The 18,480-nt window shown below is 39.2% G+C and overlaps 1 long non-coding RNA gene across 1 annotated transcript in view; it reads left to right on the forward strand.

The window, feature by feature from the left end:
* The first annotated feature begins 269 nt into the window (after nucleotides 1-269).
* Nucleotides 270-18,480, forward strand: part of LOC149857721 (uncharacterized) — a 58,804-nt gene continuing 40,593 nt past the window's right edge. The window contains exon 1 of the long non-coding RNA XR_016444150.1: nucleotides 270-551. This is a non-coding gene — a long non-coding RNA (uncharacterized LOC149857721). The remainder of the gene's footprint in view (nucleotides 552-18,480) is intronic.

Genomic DNA, 18,480 nt, shown 5'->3' on the forward strand with positions numbered 1-18,480 from the left:
TCTTTTCAAATCGGGACCTTTTTCCTAGTAGCAGAAAACACACCTGCTTGACCCAACGCGCTACGTTTGTGTTGGGATGATGATGATGATGATGGCTGTTCTGACTTCGGGGATGTTTCTGGGGTGGGGGAGAACTTTCCATGCTCCACGTGAGAGTCTCTTTCTCTCTCTCCCTCCCCCATCTCAAGCTAGTAAGTAACAAAGTCGATTGCCATGTTTCCTTCGCACGCTCCGTCCTGGCTACACACTTAACACAGGGCTGCACAAAACAAGCGATTTAATTGTTACTGACTAAAACACCCCAGGTCACTTCAGTGCACTTTCACGACCACAGCAGCTTTTGGTTTTGCTAACTAGGTGCGGATATTTGAAAATCTCTCAGTGCACTTGGGAGTAACTGATATCAAAGTGTGAGGGGGAGGAAAGAAAGTATCTTAATGTTTGGGTTTTTTTACCCTGCAACTGGTAAAATACACGAGTCCCTACATATGAATAAAGAGAGATGGGGAGAGGTACCTGTGACACTGTAACCCTAAGACAGAAATGCCTTGGTAAGTTTGTTTTTTTTTTAACCAACCTCTTGTTAATTAACAAACACGACGCTGTGCGATTATTTCAGTTTTTAAAAGAAATGCTTACCTTTATGCAGCCAGCAATTCAACAATTTGTTTCAACATGTGTTTGTAAAGTGAAACTATTCTGAGGCACAAAGGAGACAAGTTAGCAGCAAAAGGATCATTAAGTAAAGTTTGAAAAAACTAACGCATCCTTTAAAAGCATCTTGGGGTTTTAGGGTGTTTTTTTTGGTTAACTAGCTTTTTATGAACTGAATCAGGAATACGTTGTGTATGCAAAAAATCTATTGCTTCAGGAGCTGTTGAATGATTTTATACATAATCCTTTTTTTTTGTTTTGTTTTGTTTTGTTTCCTATCTAGCCTTACACAAAACTCCATCCAAAAGCTAATTTGTGTGTGGACCAGAAATTTACTTTTGGCAAACCCCTGTATATATACCAAGTATGTTTTTTAAGCCAAACTTTAATCGTACGTCTTCTTGAGCTTATTCTTAACAAGTAAACCCCACAAATATTGACCTAAAATTCTAACTGCTAGATCTGGATGAAATTGGGTGGAGACTTTTGAGCAATGGATCTCTGGCAGTGTTTTTGGAGATGTGAGAGAGGGGCAGTGGGCTGTGAAATCACACATTCCTGTCCAATGGAGCTGAAATAATGGTATTGTTCTCTGGAAAAGAGGTTGCTTTTCTCTTCTCCATTCTTCCCCTGATCTGCAGGGACCTGATTGTGCAGTTAATCAGCAAAAAAGCGTTTGATGTAAGGCAGGGCGTGAATTCAAAAGGGCCAGGGGGGATTCAAGAGGGATTCTTCTGTCTGTTAGAAAATGTTTTTCTGTTTTCAAAATGGTAGACATTTGAAAAGCTGCAATGGTCTCTCTTAGAGAGCTGAGTTTGTAGTAGGTACCAGCACTAATTATATCGCTTCTTTTGTGGGTTTGACACTTTACTGCTGGCAAAAAGTACATATCTTACAGCAAAAGAAAGATGTGCTTCCTGGATCAAAGGTGAGCCCCTATGTGCTATCCAGCTCGCTCCTTTCTGCCCGGAGCTGAAACTTGGTGGCACTCCCCAGAACTTCTCCCTGCGAGCCCCTGGCTCCGTGCTTGAGGTTGCAGCATCCAAAGTCAAGTAAGGGTCTTCAGCAGCAGGTAGCTGTGTCGGTGACATCTGTCCTCGCTAGCACCTCAGCTCCGAAGGCAGAAGCCTCCCTGCCCACATGGAGTCACCCCTAAAGCCCTTGCAGCTCTGCATGCACTGCCAGCCCGGGCTTGAGCGCCAGGAAGACGTGTCTGCTGCTCCTTCCCGCGGGGTGACTTCCCAGGCTTTTAAACAAAATGCTTTGTATCGATCGGCTCTGTCCGCACAGCACGCTGCTCTCTTCCCTGTGTCCCGCGCACACATGCACACATCCAGATATGTGAATCCATTGACCTACAGTTATTTCGGATTTTATTATAGCCACACAGGAAATGACACATCACGGAGAAGGCAATGCCGGGATGTTTACTTTAGAAATGTGTAACTTCACAGCAGAGGGGGGCTGTGGTTATCAATTTAATTCGGCCCAAACTGTAAATAAAGCTCGTGCACGTTGCCCACCACCCACTCCTTGCTCCCAGCCTGGCAGGAGACGTGCGGGGCCAGGCGCTGCCCCCCCGCTGCAGGAATGTGGCTCTGCTCTCCTGCAGCATGGCTTGCTTTCAGGGGTAGGAGGCTTTGGGTCTTTGCCTGTTTGTTTGCTTGCTTGCTTTTCCACTCGGACCCAGTGTTGCTGTTTTGTCCTTCCCCGTGTTTGTACAGCCAAGGGGATGGACCAAGGAAGGCATTTATGTTTGCTTTGTTTTTTAAAAAAAGATGATCTGAAGATTTAAATGGGAAAAAATATGATTTTTTTTTAATCATTTTAAGCGTGGGGGGAGGGGAACAAACTTGATATTTTTTTTCCAGATCTTGGTATGTTTTTTTTCAGTGTAACTCTATCTGATGTCACCGGGGGTGGAGTCTCCAATGCGTTTGCTTAAACTATAACTGCCTCAGTTCAAGGCCTTGTGGGCTGCAAGTTCTTCAATCTGTGGGGACAGGCATGACTATTTCTTAATGAGATCCCTACTGCAATAAGCGTTTTTTAATTTTAATCCGCTTCTGAACGCCATTAATTACCATTTTCTTAAGACCATTTTCCCATCTGCAGGGCTAAAAGAGCCCCACCCGAGCTGCACAGTAACACCCTTCAGTGCTAACGTGTGTGAAAACACGTGTACAAACTCATATAAAACCTTCCTAATTAGATCTAGAACATACACATGTTTTGGGAATGCGTGCCTGTGTCAGACTGAGAAACAAAGGGGCAAGATGGGGGCCAGAATTATTTACCAAAAAGTTTCCAAAGTATTTGCATGGACTGGTATAAATTAACTTTAAGATCCCTCCTGCTGGAAGATTAATACTTTGGAAAGACTAGATCTGATTTTGAAATGTGCCTTTATTCCCAATTCACTAGCTGCAAATACTGCTGTGAACAAAACTCTGAAGTTGGGTTCAAAACAAATTGATAAAACTCAGTGGGGAACAGGAACAAATAGATTCATAAAATGTTCACAGGGCAGCAGAGTACTCATGTTTAAACTCAAACAGATTTGAGTTTGGGTTTGCCTCAGCTTCAAAAACTCACTGCTTAAAATGGGCTGTGGAGAGAGAAAAGAAAGTCTCTACCTGCTCCTGGAAAACCTTCACTTTCCTTGCTTTTAGCACAATCTTGTTTGAGTTGTTTTTTTACACTGGTGTAATCTTTCAAGTCAACTATTTATTGAAACACTAGTTTGAATTATTCTCAAGTTATTCTACCATAGACATGTACAGCAATTCTTTGTCCTTATTTTTAAACTAAGTAGATTTTGTTTGAATGGTCTCTGATTCAGACCTGTAGGGATAAAAATATTTAAAATCACACTGTGTATAGAAATTAAATTCAAAATGCTCTTATTTCTTTTTTTTTTCTTCAAATTCTAATGCTTTGTAACAAATACAGGGAGTTTCAAGGAGGTTTGTAAAAAACATATAAACAAAAGAACCAGTCAGGACAAAACAACATACCCCAGAAATGTTTTAGCAATTTAAAATCTGTCAGAAACGATTTTTAAAAGTTTAAACTATGCCCAGAGTCACCCTCACAACTATATTTTTATTTGGCCTGAGCATTTGTTCCTATGTGGTAAAAATGTACAGTTTGTTTTATAACTTTCTCCCAAGTGCAACATTTCGACATAGGAAAACCAAAGAAATCTCTCATCTCCTTCAGTGACAATAAACAAGAGTGATCAGCTCAAAGCTAAAGGATATCCAAAGTACCATTCGTGTTTCCATAAATACACCCAATCAATAGCCTCAGAAGTTATTGCATGTAACCAAATGCAGTTCCCCAAAAGATCCCAAATCTCTTCTGATCTAATCTCTACAAAGCAGGCTCTTGTGTTCAGGGTTGACAGTGTTTGGGGAAGGAGGGGGCGGGGATGAGAAAACCAGTTACTAAATGCAAGTTATGAATGAAGGATCGGAGGGGAAAATGAAGTGTGTTAGAAAATGAGCAGAGACAAAGCTAATACAAAAATCAGTTTAATTCCATGCATTTTACATTGATGTGACTTTTTTCTTTAGATCCCAGAGGGTCCATGGACTAATAGTTAAAAACGCATACAGCACAAGCCCTTAATAAACATCCTCTCCACAGGAAAAGGGGTTATTGTGTAGCTGGCTCACATTTCCCCCCCCCTTTGCTCTTCCCCCCTTCTCCCACCCCCCTTTGTAAATCAGAGTGAGGAGGTTTTATAGTGAGTCTAATTCTCACTCCCTCCATTTCCTTCCTTTCTGCATTTTTTTTATCCTCCTCCCACCCTGCACCTCCTTCTGCCTGCAGCCCTGGTATTGATTAACCACTTCACTGCTACACATCGGTTTTGTCTTGATGATTATTGTTATTTTCCATCTCAGCTCTGTTTTCTTCCCACCGGAGGGGGACCCCCCCAGTGAACATGCTGCCCTTCCAAGAGCCGTGAGCCTGCCTCCCATGTTTCCAAGCCATGCCTTTTCACTGCTGACTTCTCCAGCCAGCGCTTTTGAAGTTGGTTTCACTTAATGGCATTTAATGAGCCTAGCTGCAGCGCTGTGAGTGTGAGCGCGGGTGTGAGCGCGGGTGTGCCCGGAGACACAGTAGCCGACCTGGTCGTGGCTCGGAGAGGTGTGGAGGGGAGAGTCACCGGGCAGGGGAAAGTCCCCAGAACTGAAGTGGTTAATGGCCCCTGGGCGCATTGATGAGTATTGATGGCTTTGGGAGTTTTCCTGGATTTGTTGTTTGTGGGAGGTGGGAGCTTTTGCCTTGCTTTGAATGTAACCCCCTAGCTGGGAGCTTGCTCCTAATTGCATGCATAGCATTCCTTCGGAGTGGGTGGCATCACCTTTTACTGCTGCTCCCTTCCACAGGGAAGGCCTGTAAAAATCCCTTTCATGTGCCCGAAAATCAATACCTAGGGCTCTAGATGGCTGTTGTAAAAACCCAGGCAAATCTCCCCCTCCCCACACAAACAACAACACCCACAAGGCCCCCGGGGGGATCTCAGGGCCCTGGGTGCTCCTGTTTACCAAACAAATGGGCGATGCAGCTTTGGCCACGGGTGGACACAACCCCTATTTTCACAGCTGCTGGGGTCAGCTCGGCAGTGGGCTCTGGTTTGAAGCCAGGGGCTGGGTGTTTTGTTTTGGGTTTTGGTCAATAAAAATGTACGTGGCTTGGAAAAGCCTGTTACATTGTCAGAGAGAATCAAGGATCATTAGCAGTGCTTAAAAGGTTAAAGAGAAATTGGGGAGTGGGAAGCTGCAGAATTATGGGTGGAGTTACCGGCACTTTAAAAAAAAAAAAAGCACAACAAAGTAAACTAATTCTTCTCTCATCTAGTTTAGAAGGTAAGCGTGAAGGGGCGCTGGGCAGTCTTGTTACATAGCCAAGTGTTTGCAAAGAAGAAAGGACAAGTTTTCATCCTGAAACTCTTAAATCGAGTTCATTTTTTTTTATCATTGCAAAGCTACTGGTTTTTTTTTAGATTGTGCTAAAATGATATAAATCCAGTTTACAAATGGACTTCGTGTTCACTCCTCTCTGCTGGATCCTACATTCTTGAGTATTGGGGGTAGAGGGAGTGATTGTTAAGCATTTAAAATGCATGCAAAATAAATCAATGTGTTTCTGCCATCTACATTTCAGTTCAGTAACATCGTTTTCATAGAGCTATTTCATTAGTATGGAATAACTCACCTGTAAGTAATTACAGCTGACTTGCTTTCTAGCAGAGACCAATACAAGTCCAGAAAGGGGATAAAGGTTAGCTCACAGAAATGTTGCAGAGGTTTGGCATGGGGGTATAAAAGTGAATAGTTACTTTCTCTCATCAGAATGCAAGCAGTTCTGAAAGCTCACTCTTAAGGAAAAATAATTTACAGCCATATCTTGAGGCTTTATTTCCAAGTAAAACAGTTTTAAAGAAACAGAGATGTTCAGAAAATATTTATTTAACAAAACTGAATATTATTGTATCTAGAAAAATTCCCTAGGTTGCTTCAATAATTAATAGAGAAATATAGTAGTTTTCTCAGATTTCAAATTGTCTTGAACAATAAAATAGTTTGTTTGATATTTACTAGTGTAATTTCACATCTTGTCTAAATCCTGTGTTGCCACTGAGTTACATTTGTTTGAAATTAGTTTATCAGTTTAATAGCGAATGCAGAGGAGGTTTACATTTCTAAGAGCACACAATTTTGAATTAGATAATTTAACTAGATATTGTACATGAAGGAGCTACTCAAACAGTGATTTTTAAATTGATTTTTTATATCTAGCAATCACCATTTAATTTAGAAGATATTACACTCTCTTTAATTGTAAAGTTTGATATCTTTTTAAATCACAGTTTACATTTCTCCATAACATTTGTTCAACATTTAATATTTGGAGCAAAATAATACAGTTTTGGTTAATCAATCTTAATATAGAACAGTTATTTTCTGGCTGCTTTGAGTACATAACAAAAAAGTTTCTATTACATTTTGTTTTCAGAGAATCAGTATTTTCTTAGTAACAAATAGCATTTTAAATATAAAGAACATTTCTAAGAGATTGCTAATTAAATATAATTTAAGGAAGCTTGCACTTTTGCTATTTTACCTTTAATACATTTTTGACAAAACATATTCACAAATTACCTCCTTTACCTAAAATGTCTAAAGAAATGCTTATTATGTTCACACTAGTGTGAATTTGTACTTTAAACTGTTTCTGAAACAACAGTGAAAGAGTCATTTTGCCATACCAGACAATCAAAATGTGCTTTCAGATGACCAGGGAAAGAACACAATTGTGTTCTAAAAAGTGCTTGAATCTTTTAGGAGTGCACTACAGCAAGGAAACACACACTTGAAAGTGTTTCAGGATTGCATTCCTTGTTTTAGTATCAATGGGGAACTTTCAGGTTATTTTATTAAATAAACAGAATCCACAAAACCTGATCACAAACAAAAAGCAGGGTTTCATTTCCTCCTTCTCCTCACCTTCCATCTTTCTCTTGTAATTTATCAAAAAAAATTTTTTTAATTAGGATCTACAGTCCAGAATGTGCATAAGAAATCCTAGTTTACTGGATTCTTATATGGATCTTAACAAACAGGGTTTTTTTTAATTAAATTTTTGAAGCTTTAACCTATTCAGCTCACAAACATTTTACTACACCAATCTGTTTGACATTCAAGAAAACTCACTAGGAAAAAAATACTTCTTTACCCACATAGCAGAGTTGTGAATTAATATGATTCTATTAACCCTGACCAAATGGTAGAAATCAGCAGGGTATTGTGGGGGATTTATCTAGGGGTCACATCTCCCTTCTGAGTTAAGAATTTAATAAGAAAATAAGTCATTATTAAGGTTTTCCCTTTCCTATGTTAGCTATCAAATAACATATGTGCTAACAACATAGACTATCTTTACATAGAAGTGCAATATAATGTCTCCCAGTGTGTAACACTGCACACACATTTGTTACTATATTAAATATTAAGCATCATGTCTCCTTTTTAACTATAATACCGATTTTTAAAAAGTCATTTTATACAAATGAAATTTTGCATATATAAAAATAGTTGACCTAGCAATCACAAAACATACCGTTGGGGTTTAAGTCGATTATTAAACTATAGTAATGGTTTAGTACACAACTCTTGTGCATCCCTAAATTAATACTTGATTGGGGAGATATGAGTGAGTATGTTGCTCTGTATGCTTTTACACCTACAAGCTCAAGGACAGTTGTTTCAAAATTAATTTGCAAACTGCAGAAAGGTGTGTTTACAAGTTTACTCAACCGGGCTACAAAATTAAGTTTTGAAAAATAATTGAAAATTGGTTTCCATCTGGTTTTATTCGTTAACCAGCATTACTTTGTTTTTAATCTGCAGCTTCTACAAACACTTTCTAAACTAAATTTAACTTAATATTGCTCATTTGTACCAGTTAGATTTTATTACAAGTAGCATTTACTTAAAACTTTGTTTCAGAATTAATTTCCCGTCCCCTTATAACTTGTGTGTGGTTTCTTCTTACAAATCCAAGCCAATTAATATTGATATTTTGTTTAATTATTTTCTCTCCAGCTGGATAATTATTCAATTTCATTTAAGATCAGTGGTGCAATTACATTTAAAATATCATATGTTAGTCAACATTCCATTTACAGACACCGTTAATTAACAAAGAGAAGCACCTACATGTTATTATAATAATTAGAAATTCCTTATCATTTACAATTATAGGTGCCAAACTAGTGAGAAAGACTTTGTTAGCTCAAACGTAGAATAAAACACATGTTTAGAGTCAAACACAAATAGAATCAAAACACATGCAAGCTCTGAATAATAACTTTCTTAATGACAGAATATCTTTGGTCAGTTTCTCAAATACATTGTGCATCTGACCACTGGAAAGTGGCATGTGTTAAAGATCAAAAAGAACCTCTAAAATATTTCAAACAACTCTGTTAGATCTCTGGGCAATATATGTAGGTATTTAATGCCAGTGAGAAATAAAAACAATCAAATGGTGGTGGTATATCCACCTAGAAACAGTGATGTCCTGTTTGAAGGTGTCAATCTGTTGTTAGAAACCATTACCTAAGACCTAGAGCTTTTTGGTTAATCGAAACATCTACCTGGGGTGAAAAAAAAACACCGAAACAACTAATTCTTTACTGAGAGCTCTAAACTAATAGACTTACATTTTTAGCCAAACTCAAAATAAATATACACAAAATGTAGCATAAATGATTTCTTAGTAGGACAGTAGAATTTTCTGTCAGTGGAGATGGGATTTAGATTGTAGCTGTCTCCAGTTAAAATTGGTCTGATGATAATGCCCTTTCAAGACATTTAAAAATATTATTGCTCAAGTATTTTGTCTTTCTGACAAGAGGATTTTAGTAAATAGGACAGGTACTGCTGTATTGGTTAGTCAGAGGATGTCAAGAATGCATCTAACTCAGCTCCTTGATCATGCACTCCTTTAATGGACTGAGTTTAGTCCATTATTAAGACATCCAGCAATATCTCTCAAACCAACATCAAAAGACCTTTTTAGCCAAACCAATATCTGGATGATCTTAAAATAAATATTGCATGTTGGAAAAAAGGAATAAAATATATTTTGTGAATGTGTAGCCTCTCCTACTCAGAGAAGATGAATGACCACATCATATAGAAAAGTTTTGGTAAGAAGAGAATAATTAATATCTAACGGAAATGAAGGGAAAAAAGGTATAGTATGGGACAAGGCATGGAAAGCTCCTTCTCAGAACTGATGGAAGATGTGTAATTGATTTAGTTAATGAGGTAGGTCATTGGGAAGGTAAGTACCTTGTGGGAAGTAATATGACCATCAAGGCAGCTGTATTATGATATTAACCAGTAACTATACTTTGCAGGGGGAAGGAACCAAACTTTAATTGTACCCTTTTTCTGAATATTTGAATGACTTGATATCACTAATGAAAAAGAAGACTTAATACTTTCAAGCAGAAATTACCGGTGCCAGTCAATGTGCTTTTGACCTAAACTCCAGTGAAAACAAAGATTTATCAGTGAAAAAAAAATCTTAAAGAGAAGTCAAGAACATAAACTTTCATAAGGGAAAACTAAAAATCAGTTCGTCTAATTATTCTACTGTAGTTGAAACCATCTTACTTATCCCCATGTAAAGATCTGAGTGAAGGAAAGGGACACCTTTGTACACTAATTGCTTTTTTTTAAACTAGCTTGTACATCATTAAACCAAACTATTGATGTTTCCTCTAAGTAAGGTTACTTTTTTCTAATATGGCTTAAGTCAGACACAATATAATCTTTACCTACTGCTGTTAACTGGTTCTGAGCACACCTGTCAGTTTTCCTATTTGCTTTCAGGTTTCTCTAGTCTCTAATAAAATTGTGTTGTGTTTTACCCTGATGGGACAGCAACCAGAATGTTACCAACTTTTCTCTGCTGGTCATATCTATTCTTGTTATAGGAGACTGACTCCCCTTCTCCATTATTTGCCATTTGTATTTGAGTCAAGTTTGTCATTAAAAATATCAGGAAAAAACCATCAAACGTGTGACTGGGAATATGTTTTCACTAGACTCTTGTTAATCTATCATGATCAAATAGTGATCCAGATAACTTCTCTCTCATAAATTCAAGTTCTTGGTCATATATACAGTAATGTATGCCACATATTTATGGTGAAGACTTTGAATTAATATAATAAATAACATCATGCACTTAAAACACAGTTTGAGAGAATGGAATTCTCTAAAAAAGATGTTATGCTTTGGTCTCATATAGCTAAAACACATCCAAATTAAACAAATTCTCAAAATGTCAAAAGCGATTGTAAAAAAAACAATGAGCATTTCAAACCCCACCACCTAAACAGCCATTATGTTTAAAGGAAATCTGTGATCTGCAACCAATTAGGAGCAAAATGGTTGTAAAATATTTAATTTGTGAGTAGCATTTTAAATTCAGTAACAGCTATAACAAAATGGGTAAGTAAATGACATTAATCACTCCTGATACTAAATTATCCCTATTTTGCTTCCAAGACAGGCATCAGACTGGGCAATGTTTCCTATTAGTTAAATACATCCACAACCCTATGAAAGCCTAGGAGGTCATTTAACTAATGGGGATTCCAACATCCTTGTTGTTCCTTTATTTTGTGTACTTTTTAAAGGTCATATAACTACTTTAAAGAGTCACCTCTAGATTTTTCACCAGAGGTAGTGAGCACTATTTTCCTGATAAGAACTATTTCGGACAGGTAGAACAATGTTTACTGCAGTGAAGACTACACACCAAACTCATTTGAAATGATTATAACAACTTGATGGCCTAGTGGAAAATACTACACTCCATCCCAGAACACTAAAGTCTTTTTTTTTTTGTTTAAGAAAACCAATTTTGGGGCGTTCACCTATAAAACAAAACAATAAAACATTCATTGTTATTTTCTATTGTACAGTTTTGTTTGATTCAGTGGACTGTAACTTATTTGGACTGGTTAAATTAATGTGCAAAACATTAACTCAAGTTGCAGTCCCCCAGTCCCAAAAAACTAGGGTCTAATTTTGGTTCTATCAACAAGAGAGCTAGGGCCCGATTCTTATGTGTACCACAGTCCTCTTATACCACTGGCTGCATAGAAGGGCCATAATGTACATGAGAATCGGGGGGGGGTTTCCCTTAAGGAAATGGAGCCATCTTTAAAGCCCATTTCAATTCACAAACCTCTCAGATTAGATTCAGCTTCTCAAGATGAATTATTTCCTGCTTTTCTTTCTTGTAAATATCTTCCACCACCAACCACCTTCTGCAGATAAAACTTTACCAATTAGTCATTTACAGACATAAACTCACAGCAAAAAACAGCCTTTGCAGCTCCAAGCCTCTTTGATGATGATGATGATGATGTTTACAAATGCTTTCACTGCTGGACTGGTAATGTGCACTTTGCCATTAACTTTCTGAAACTGTTCAACATACAAAATGTGCCTTTCAGTAAGGCAGATGGTAAGAAAGATTGTTCCTTTCATTGGGTGCAGGACACTTATAAAATAAATAGTGGGCTGGGGAGAATGTACCCATTTCTTCAGGCAGCAGGAAGCTTCCTCAGCGTTCAGAAGTAGTCCATTGGCTGAACAGGTCATGCTTATAAAAACCTGCCCGTGGAGTATTCTAGTGTGACTTGCAAGACAATGGTGCCGACAGGCATCAGCTGAGAGCAGGGGTCCTGTGTGAGGTGCTGTACATACATATAGTACACATTTCCTGCCATGCAGAGCAAATCATCTACATTTTATCATCTACATTTTAAATCATTCTCTGTTTCTCTGTACTGTACTGCCCTGCAAGACAGGCAGGTAAACAGAATATTGGAGCTAAGATTATCTGCATTTATTTAGGATCATAGTAATCTGATAAGAGACTCAGTGGAGAATACAGTACTGTACAAAAGGTACAGGCACTTCAGGTGGGGTTGCTAATATGATTGCATATTGCAATACTGCAGTGGCCAACGTCTTGTGAATTGTTTCCAGTGATTTCAGCTCAACACCAAGATGCCCATTTGGAATAAGGATTGCTTCATGTACATAAGGCAGGATACAGCATAATATATCCTAGCTATGGATCTTCCATTTTTAAGTCTGGACTTAAACCTGGGCTGCTGCTTTCCTTTTCCTAAACTGTAATGGGTTTGCGATGGTTATTACTGAGGCTACTTTGAAGTTTAGGCCATGAGGCATTTGTCCCAACTCATCCATTTCTGACTTTATGGGCAACTAGGGTCACTACAGCACATCAGCAGAACTGCGCGTGTTGTAGTTGTCATGTATCGTGGAACTGTTGAAGTCAGAGATGAGACAGACCTATTGGTTAGCTGGTGTATTTCCGTGCCAGCAGAGGATCATCTTTTGAAAGCTGAGGACTTACCAGATCATCTTCTGACCCTTATACTACCAAACCTGAATTTCCCTTAAGATATTTGAATGGCAAATGTTGCAATCAAAGAAGTGGGAGCTAGCTGCAATAATATTAGATCATGTCTCTAGCTTCACAGCAATAAAACTATCTGTAAAGACAAATAGCTGTATCAAATGTAAGGCAAAGGCGCATTGATACAATGTGGTTTGGGTATAACCTGGAGAGGGTGAGAGGGGCAAATAAACATACAAGAGGAAAGGATGTACCATTTTTAGCTGGAACAGCTTGAAAACCTTATATTGAGGGTAAAGGCTTGAAACAGAACAGAAGGGCAAAATGGCAAAGACATGGTGCTGTGATGTGAATGGGGCCCTGGCTTCCCTCCTCCTACCTGTGAATAGCTCAAACATCCCTAGGAGCACAGGACCCTGGCTCCTAGATAATAAACATTCAAGCTTCTTTGCTCACTCTTCTGGTCTCTCTTTCCCAGGATGATATAGCTAGCTTGAGAGCTGGTAAGTTTGTGCTTCTACACTGTTCTGTTTGAGATGTGTGGAAATCATGAGTGGGAGTTAATAGTGCCATGAGCATATCAGTTTCCTCTTGCCCACTTGCTAGTTTCTCAGAGAATGGTGCTGCCTGGAGCAGCCATCCCCATTGCTGTCCACTCCAGCCCGTCATCCTCCCTAACCTGCTGCTCTCAAGGGCCATGTGAGTGACACACCCAAACTGCACCCCCTTTCTATGCTTTCAAGCTAGATTTCTGTGTTTTTCTATGCTCCTCTCCACATCGAAGAAGGGAAGGGTGAGAGAGCTGAAGGTCTGAGTCTGCTGCCTATGTCTGTATCTGAACCGGTCAATACTAGTCAACACACCTTACTAGTCAACATTGAGACTGATAACACTGTTAACATAGTGCTCTCTCTTGCTTTGGTGTATCCTGACTCCAGTTTTCTTGACTTTCAGTTACTTTTATTACAAGAAAACCTTCCCAATAATATGCACTGCATTTGGGAGAACAGTCAACTAAGAAAAGCTAAGTCCTACAGTACCGTGGACTAATAGTGGCGGCCTTGAAGGCTATGGATGAATTTCCAGGGAAATAAGTCCTTAGAATAATATTCATTGGGACACTTTTTTTGGGGGGGGGGAGAAAGAATGAGACTCCATGGGCACATTTAGATTGGACAAGAGGATGATCAGACTTCGTAAGGACAGTTCTACGCTTCTCTTTTCCTTGTTTCTCTTCTTCTACAACCCTCTTAGAAGTTAGAAAATATAATTTTCACTGCAATTGAAAAGTCATCATTGGTGCATTCCTTCAAGAGTCATTCTGGATTAACTATAATGCACATTCTTTGAGAGAAAAAGTGATCCTTATTGTAGATATTTGCTGCTGTTACAGATCATCCCACTGTCCAAGAGAACATAGGAATGGTTGATCTAGCCTGGTCATTGTCTGAAACAGGATACTACTCTAATCACAGAGACAAAGATAACAGGGTCCTAACAGTTCATCTAATCCATTTCCAGCCAATATTGGATATCTTTTACAGCAACTTTTCTTTTAAAATAAATCTCTCAGAAACAGAGCACTTGATAAAAACATATTTCAGATCCAATCATTGTTTCCCATTATTTTATACCGTTATTTTATACCAATTGTTAATTATCTCAAATCTGGCACTTGAACACATTGGCTGGCAGTAATGGGTTATCTATTAATTAAAGGGAAAACAAGTTAAATTTGCAGTTTATCAGCTTACCTCTTGCCTAGAAAGGATCCACTTCACAGCATTTATGAATGACTCAAATCACAGTTTCCTTGTCGTGTTTTAGGAAGCCAAGGGTTACACATATTTCACAATTATTTGAACCTAGAATCATAGAAACTGAAGGTTGGAAAGGATCTCAGGACGTCATCGAGTCCAACTCCCTGCTGAAAGCAAGAATACCCCCAGTGATATCATCCCAGCCAAGGCGTTGTCTAGCTGGGTCTTAAAAACCCAGCTAACCCGGAAATAGCTGGTTAATTTCTAATTTGCCCATTTAATCAAATGCCGGTAGCTTGATCCTGCTTCCACTTGGACTCAGCGGGCATATCTATATGAGATGCATTACTGCTCCAACAACACATAGGACCCTTACTGCACAGTAATGTGCTCTACTCAGCACTTAACTTGCTACTTGCCTTGGCTGTGAGGTAAAGTGCTCAAGAACCTCAAGGGTCAAATTCTGCCCCTGCTCCCATTGACTTACAGGAAAGTCCCATGTGTATTTGGTAGCAGAACTTGGTCTGTTGCTTCCTGATGCCACCCCCAATTTTGGTTATCGCTGTGACTGTTTTTGTAAAGCCTTGAGATGAAGGGCAAGGGAGTCTATGAAAAATAAAACCAGAAGGTAAAAAAGCACAGGGAAGAGCACAGAATCTGCAGCCTTCCAAACCTGAAAAGCATGAACAGCACAACTATACCAGCACAGAAGTTAGACTTAGACCATAGCTTATAAATCAGTAGTTATCAATATTTGGATGAACTAGCAACACTGTGGGGAAAGCCTCACAAGCCATTTTACTCATAAGTAATCTTGTGCCAACAGGTCTACCTGTTGTATATATTTCTCTTGCTTTCATTCTTTATTGGCAAATGCCTACCTTGACAAATGACTTCTTGTTTCCAAAGAGATCTTTGCTCCTGCCTTACTTCTGTTACTTTGCTCTGTGCAGCAGCCTGATTTTCACAGCAACCAGTTGCAATGTCAGACTATATAGAAGCCTGTGATTTCACAAGATGCTGAAAGGGAAGTAGAAACAAAGATCCTATCCAAAGTGTCACTCATGAAGTTTGGTAGTTATATTACCACATCCGTCCAAAATGCTGCATAGACATCAGTAAATTTAGCCATACACAAGCCAGGCAGCTAAAACAGAAAATGTGTGCCAGAATCAGGAACAGAACTAGATTCAAGGTCCATTCCTTGGCCCCTTTGCCATAAGCCCATCTCTCTTCCTTTATGGTTATGGCAAATCTACTTTTTAATCACCGTCAGAGAGGAAGAAGAGTTCTGCTCAGGAGTGCATATCAATTATCATTTAACTTATCTGCTTGAGCCTGTAATGGTACAATTTAGCTAAATCACTCTAACTAGCCCTGAATGAAACAAGGATAACGTTCCAATGGTTTCGCTACACTTAAATTGCTATAGAAAGGATCTAACAGCTTCTATCTATATAATTTAATATCAGTACAATTGTTACATTTGTCTATGCCCTAGTACCCATAGAACTAAGTCTCAATATTTGAACAGCTGTTTCTTTAATGGAATAGTTTATATTTGTCTGTTTTATGCTGTGATTTTTAAGCTTATTTTTTATTTCAGCAGCCTATGCCAAGATAAGAGCTCAAATGCTGACTGAGCCATCCTCTACCGCAGTTTTCCTACTGACCACATTAGAATTCCTCAGGAAGGGCAAAGGGAAATGATAGAAGAAAAGCAGAGCAGACCCAGCTCACTGCTAACAGGGATGTAGGTACTAACCAGCTACAACACACATCTCAGACCACCTTCCCTGAAGATATACCTGGCAGGCCCACACTCTGCTGACCCTTTATCTCTTAGCACTTCTTGGTGCTTTACCTAAATCTTCACTCCTATGCGCTGCTTCTGCAAAGGTGAAAGCTTGCTCTTGGCTTCTCTCTTGTTTATCAGTTGAGGGCAGGATTTTAGTAGAGGTTATTTAAGTGGGTCCAGACGTGAGATGCCACTAGCAATACAGCCTCACTGATCAGGGCATCGGAGGAGGGGAAGAAGATGGCATTGTTGTCTCATTCTCTCCCTACAGCCTTCTTGTCGTTGCACTAATTACAATGCAAAAAAAGGCAGACAAGGTTCTTTGGGTAAATCTGATATCTGAATGTAAAAGAAGGGCTTTCATCCCAAAGCAAACTTGGAGACAAGCACGTTCATATCAGGACATTGGCCATTTTTCTATATGCTTTTTACTATTATGCCCATGACTGTGTTTTAATAACCAACTAGCATAGTGGCTCCTCTTGGTAAAACTTTTTACTTTAATGGTACATGGCATTATAGTGAGAGCATCAATGTAGAAGCAGCACATTTCCACTGATTGTGTGGTCTAACTGACCTTCCCACTACAAAACCACTCTCTTACAGAGACTTTTTCTTCCCAGCATGCCTTTCTGGGCTGTGGGGATTGGTCCTTTCTGTTTGGCAGAGATGCAGCCTTGCTTAGATTGTTGGATTTCCCTTTGCTGCCAACTCATGAGTATATTTAGCCTGTGTTAGTCATTTCTTTATTTCTATTTCTGTTTCTGAGGTGATGGCCCTTTATCACAAGTACCCACCATCTCAGAACTCCCCAGTACATAGCAATAAAATAATAACATTTGCAGGAACTAGCATAGCAACTTCCATTTGTAAATCCTGTAGCACTTTACAAGAGGGAGTAAAAACTATGCCCATTTTACAGAGCACAAACCAGAGACAGAGAAGATCTGTGAGCTGCCTGGAGTCACACAGCCAGCCAGTAGCAGAGCCAGGAAGGGAACCAGAGTCTCAGCTTTGTCTCTTCTGCCTTTGCTTCTTGGCCAGTAAGCGAGCACAGTCCTTCAGAGCTGGCAGCACTGCAGCGCCCAGGGCAGAATCACATCTTCCAACAGCCAGCCCTGCACTTTACACCCCTGAACATCTTTATCCTTCTGTTTTCTGCAATGATCTATTTATTCTGTATTTAAGCAGGCACTGCCTCCTGCTATAGTAATTATTGTGTTGTCACAAATTCAGCTTGGTGATGACACTGTGCTTCAGGTAAAAGAAGAAAATCTGACCCTCAGCAGCCATTTTTTTTTTATTTTATTGAGTTGGTCTAATAAAAGATATCCTCCTTACCCAAAGAACCTTGTCTGCCTATGACCCAGAGCAAGCCCTTGTTTAAACATAAGCAGTTTAAATAGGAAATGGGGGAAGAAAATATATCTGAAAGTTGACAGGATTTTGTTTTGCAGACCAACATACATGAACATTTTCCTCTGTATTAAAGCTCTCATCTCCTTCAGTATTCATCAGCAGAAGGAAGAAACAATTAGAAAACGACAATTAACATAACAGTTACCTTTTTCAAGGCATGAGTCAAATCCTGAAATCCAGCTTCATTACAAACTCTCATTGAAGCCAACAGGAATTTTGTCTGCCTAAGGTCCTCTGGATTTTGCCCCCACAGAACTTTTTACTTTTACTCAGTGTGGAGTCCTAGGAAGTATGCGATAGTCCTGATACCTCACTCTGTTTCCACATTACTCCATGAACATATGGATCTGAAAATTAAGCAGACCTTACACTTTCAAAACTGCACACTCATGCTGAACGCACATAGAGACGTAGGAATAGCTGTGTATTGGAACTTAAGCTATTTATTTGACTGTCCACCATGGCAGGAATTTTTCTGTTAAATATATAATTCCCCACCTTTTTCCTTAACTAGAGACCAGAGGGTGAAAGGGTTGAAGATTAAAATGTAAACAGCAAAATTTATTATAATTACAAGAGTGTTTCAAATTATTTCCTTAAACTGCAACATAATTTACCTCTAGTCAAGGTCTCTATTGGTGGTGAAAGAGGAAACTGCTTGACCTTGGAGTGACCTCTGACCCCCAGGGTCAGCACCCATGGAATGCACAGATGTCACGGTTCATAAGCAAGGACAGAAACTCTCAGGTTTCCCAGGCAGAGAGGCGCCAGATCTTGGATGGGGCCAACATGTGCACCTCCCTTTGAACCAGGCACTCATACCTGAAATAAAACTTAAAATAAGCACACTAGATCAGA

This window comes from Crocodylus siamensis, chromosome 9 (genome assembly GCF_052110815.1).
Source record: "Crocodylus siamensis isolate JL-2025a chromosome 9, ASM5211081v1, whole genome shotgun sequence".
NCBI lineage: Eukaryota > Metazoa > Chordata > Crocodylia > Crocodylidae > Crocodylus > Crocodylus siamensis.